Consider the following 6,000-nt stretch of genomic DNA (forward strand, 5'->3'; position numbering starts at 1 on the left):
TCAGATTACAGTATAGCTTAGGTAAGTCGGGTGTCGATCACAGGGAACGGTGGTGAATTAATTTAAAATATTTGATTATAGGTTACAGGTCACATGAAAAGAATAAAGAAATAGTTTAATAAATCTCAAACTGACAATTAATTAACAACTTTCGATAAACTAACAGGAAAGAAAATCTCTTCAGGTACTTTGGTTTAGATAAATTATGCCTTAAAAAACATAGACAATTGTATACACAAATTCATTTATTCATGTTCACCGATTCCTAAAATGATTAGATTCGTGTTCACTATAACTAATCCTTTAGCAAACAAGTTAATTCAAACAATGATCAGTTGATTAAACTAACATGCTTCCTAGTGTTCAGTTCGTATCAAGCAAGACTTCTAAATATAGTTAATCAAATTACTAATTCAATTTACCCTCTTGTTGATGGTCATCAAACAAGGCTCACACATTAACTTACTTATGCCCAAGTTAATCCTAGTTTTACATTCGTTAATCCTAGACTTCTAATCTCGATGGTCATCAAAATTATAAGAGACAAGCAATCAAGCAGATGTTCATACAACTCAATTTACTTAACAATTAACAACAAATAATTATCATTAATACGTAAGGATCTTTTAACAAGCTTGGCAAGATAAATTAAACATAAACAAACAATTCAATATAGCAATTAGTCTAATAATCAAGGTTTCATTCAATCATAAACGCAAAGTAAAAGGTTTTTACACCCAAATCAGAAACTAAATACAGAATAGTAACACAATGGAATTCTAAACATGGTCACGTTAACAACCCATATGATTACCGACATGTATCCACTCTCCAACCCTTCCGATCTTCGCTCCCGTTAGCTTAACGGCCTTCCGGCCGCCTTCTAGACCCTCAAAACGGCTTAAAAGAAGTTTAATATCGACTAAATTAGGTTGGAAGTCGAATCCCCCCTTCTGGTTAGCTGATAATCGACTTTTATAACCTTTGTAACTGACTTACGTATGCTGGGCGTAAGTCGGATTACGCTGGGCGTACTAAGGATTTATACGCGATTGGAGTTATCCGATGCCAGCCATTACGCGGGGCGTACACAAGAATTACGCTGGGCGTAACTCGTCTTAGCCATTACGCTTGGCGTACAAGTAAATTACGTGGGGCGTAATCGTTCCTCCAACATTTTCCTTTCTTTTAGCCTCTAAGCCCGATTTCTGCTTCGGTCTTTTCTTTTGTGCTTTATCGACAACGAATAGCTGCAAATCATAATTTAAAGCATTGTGAGTACTTTTTCGTTCTAAAAGAGAATAATAAAGGCCAAAATATTAAGATATAATGCATAAAAATATATATAAAAATACACATATCAATTATGTATTATCAATATTAATTTTTCTTCAAAATAAGTTGAATATATCAAGATAAAAAGTATATTCAAACTAAGAAAATAAACCAGAAACACACATACAATATTTTGAACAACAAAAGCATAAAAGTACATACAAAAAATATAAAGACAAAGAATTTACCATTATGTCCCTAGAGTACTAATAATGAGAAGAACAAAGAGAAACTGAAATATAAATTTATATAGTTGCACTCATGAATGGCTAAAATAACAGGAAATGTATTAATTGTCAATGTGGTTGAGCGCAAATTACCATTATGTCCCTGGAGTATTAATAATAAAAACAAAAATTATAAAATCCTTAAAATAGTTCTACAGATGGTATACTGGTAATTAAAACAATCAGTTTTTCCACATGCCTCTTAAAAAATCATTTACAACCATAAATAAGTTTACCAATATACCCGTAACACATTAATTTTGTATATGTAATATGTAAGATATGAGATATATGTGGCGAGGGCATTTTCGTCCTTTAAACATACTTATAACAATTAACAAACCTCATGATACATTATAACAGTGGATAATGGATCGACATACATATATACTTTTCCTTTTAATGAAGAGGCGTGAAATATGCAATTGACAGAAATGCCCCTTCTACAAGACACACCTATTTAAATTGCATAAAACCACACCGCTTAACCTATTTATTCATATTTGATGTTAGAGTTCTATAATTACCAAGGTGTTTTTATCTTTTACTTAATAGAAATATGTCTCGATCAAGTAAGTTCAGGTATATGTTTTTTTTATCTAATGCAAATATAATGACATAATAACTAAAATAAGAGAAAAACTACAAAATATTGGGTAAAATTAAAAAACGAGCCACACCCTTTAAACAAACCATCATTGGGTTATCAAAATCAGTAACATGAATGTAGTCACTATAAATTATATGCAAATAGGTATACATGAGAAATAGCTAAAATGAAAAATTATAACTACCTCCACCTTATAGTTTATAAAAAATAAGGCAAACACCTTAACTACATGCATAGATACTCTACTCCCAATACTAAAGAAATTAGTCTACAAATGGCTTTAGTTAATATGTTTTTGGTTTAAACCGGTTCAGATCAATGACAAAAAAATGTAATTATAGTAAAACATGACAGAAATGCTCCTTAATTCAAAATGGGACCAATCAATCAAGTAATACAAAATACAATCACGTAATACCTAAGCAGAGAAAATATAACACAAAAAAACAGAAAAAAAAATTATTTCTATAAAACATGACAGAAATACCCCCGAACTAAAAAAAAAATAATCAAAATTACATTTCTATTCGTATGAGTTTGACGGTACTTTTAGGTTTCTTTGTGTAATCCGTCAATGAATCTGGCCTATAAACATGACCTGAACCAATTTTTTTACTTGGTGAACCAATTTAATAGAAAAAAAAAATTTGTTCTAATTACCATTCTACCATTTGTAACTAGAGAATGATTAATTAACATACAAAGGTGAATTTTCTCTACCTGCTACTGCCTTACGTTCAAAATGACAAAATTGTATTGGTAAACATGAACCAAAATGGACAAAGGTTTCAATTTTGGACAAACACAGTAAAAATATGAACCAAAACAATAAACATTGATATAATTTTGCGATGGAATTATCTCCAAAAGAATAAATAATTTCAATTTTGCGATGATATAGTTTCAATTTTGCGAAGAAGCAACATAAGCAGTAAACCAGATTGCGATGAGAGAGAGAGAGAGGGCCTGCCGCCTACGATTGGTAATTTGTGATGGTATCTCTCGACCGAGAAAGGGGAGCGATTGATGAACAGAACCATATTAAGAGGAATTATGATTGTCAAACAAGTTTTTGATCGTTCTTTTGATCGTTGTTATTTAGGACAATATCTCATAGTGAAATACGAATAAGGTATCAGTTAAATTGTCACACACACGCATACACATTAAGTAGCATAAATAACTTTCAATTTTGCGATTAACACAGACATTGAGAAGCAGGGGCTTACATATACACAATGAGAAGCAGAATTGAGAAGCAGAAACTTATCGAAGGATTGAAGTCGTTGACACAGACTCCAATAACTGAAGTGTCGATGATGCTTGATTGTTGGAAGACAATGCTGTAAAGAACCTTGGAAACACGATGCTGTAAATAAATTAAGAAGCAAAATTGAGAAGAAGAAACTGAAATCGAGATTGAAGTCTAAGATTGAATATCCGATAAATAATTAGTCCATGATTCAGAAACTTGGAAACATAATGCTGTAAAGAAATATTGATTATCATATTTTTGAAATATATATTGACAATAATATGATCAAATCGACATAATAATCAAAATTAAATGTAATCGATATGATTGATATGGATACCATAATAACATGCTCTTAATCGGGTAAGAAATGATTTTGAGTTAATGTGTACAACTAGTAGCAAAGATAAAAATCGGTAATTAAAATAGGGAGTTATATGGATTCCATATTGGATTCAATATTCAATTTCAAATTTCCATATTCCACATCGATTACTACGTGAAACAATAAAATAACAAAAACGGTATTTTACATTTGTAGAATACTAATTATTTGCAGAATACTGATTTTTTGAAGTTTATAATTTCACTATAAAAAACTGTAATAACATAACCATTTTTATTTTTCTGATTTATTTGAAGTAATTTAGACTTATAATACTTGAAATAGTGGTATGTGTTTTAAACAGGTATAACTGTATAAAAAACCTAAGAGTTTGCAGAGGTTCATGGGATTACATCTTAGTGGTATGTGCTTTAAGGGTAAACACATTTTTCTTCTTTTAGGCTGGATTTATTACATCACAAGGAATCCCGTGGCGAGGGCATTTTCGTCCTTAGGATATATAAATTTTGTTTCCGGTACTGTTTTGTACTTTGTAGTGCTTAAGAAACGGGAAGATATGATTAAGTTGTGAATGATCTGGATCCATATCAATGATCCGGTACTATTCTACCCTTTGTAAGAGAAAAACACATAAAGTCACAAACTATATACCCCTGTTGTGAAAATTACCAATATGTCACTGTAAAAAAATGAGCATTATTTTGAACAGGTTGTTCTAATTACCATTCTACCCTTTGTAACTAGAGAATGATTAGTTAATATGTCATGCATTGTTTACTCCTGTTGCGTGTTCAATATTATAACAATCAATAAACAATTTTAATGGAATTTAAATGATTGAAATTGTAGAGCTGAACAAAAGAATTGACAAAGGGCAAAATTGATATCTAATGCATTGTTTCTTCCTGTTGCGTGTTCAATATTATGACAAATCTCATTTGACAGCTTCATTACAATTTTTGTTTCATACATTACCTCAAATAATATCCAAGCACATTCCCAAGAATGCATTCACCGATATACCATTTTATTTGAAAATTACCAATATGTCCATGTACAAAAAATGAGTATTATTTTCAACAGGATTTTATTGAATTTATTCATATTTGAGACATTTTTTTATAGAGCAAATATACTTATAACACGAAAATGAAAAGTAGAATGGTATATTTTGTAATTTTTTTGAATTTTATTGCAAATATATTGGTAAAAAAAATCTTTAAAAACATAATGGTTTCCTTCTTTTACACTATCAATAGACACACATATATTAAAAGAAGATTAATCTAATTACAGGCATAACCCCAAAAGCAGTTTTTTACTTAAGATAGAGATTAGCAGCGTAAAGAAACCAAGAACTATCAATGTTTGAATACTGAACACCACGAAGAGCAAAACTGTCAAACAAAATCCCAAAAAAAAAAATTCAAGAATACTGTTGGTGCATAAAAAGGACAATCTAAAATTACTTTTCAAGCTTTGGTATTAATAGACCTGTGTTTCGATCCACCCTGGAATTCAAGCGACGTATTTTTGTCAACGAATTCACATTATCATACTCATCAACATCAATGGTATCTCCAACGTTTCGCTTTTTTACCATTGTGGGCGAATTAAACTTGAACGGACTTGTAGCTTCTATTTGTCATGCATGGAAGGGGTCAAATTATCACCGGTTTGTGAGATCGCGTCCTTAAAGCAAAAACCCGAAACAGCGTTAGTACGATAATATTAACAAATTAACAAAAAAATAATTTATAAAAGGAATTTATATAAAATTAAAAAATGTGGATTTATATTATAACCTTTAATGACTTTGTTTCGTGAGATGCTTCGTGAGATGCGATTTTTGTATCTTCAGCATTTGTAGAATTACCTCCCTGCTTCAAAAGTTTAAATATGTATTATCATTTGTGGGATTAAATTTTTGTTCCATCAAGATTTACAATTAATTAGTGACGATCATTAAATAAAAATATGCATCATAATAATTAATTAATTTTCAAAAAACATAAAAATATATGTATATAAATACCTCAACAGCTAACTTTTTTTTTTCCAAAACATTGATAATGTTACTATCAAGCGTATAGCCAAGTATCCCAAAACGATTGTAGTTATTGGATACGTTAAAACTATTAACATCTAACACGAATGCCATCTTTTTATGCACCAGACAGTTGAGGTCATAAGGATACAATCTCGATCATCACCAGCCTGGAAAGAA

This window comes from Lactuca serriola, chromosome 6, assembly GCF_051521515.1.
Source record: "Lactuca serriola cultivar US96UC23 chromosome 6, Lser_US96UC23_V15, whole genome shotgun sequence".
Taxonomy (NCBI): Eukaryota; Viridiplantae; Streptophyta; class Magnoliopsida; order Asterales; family Asteraceae; genus Lactuca; species Lactuca serriola.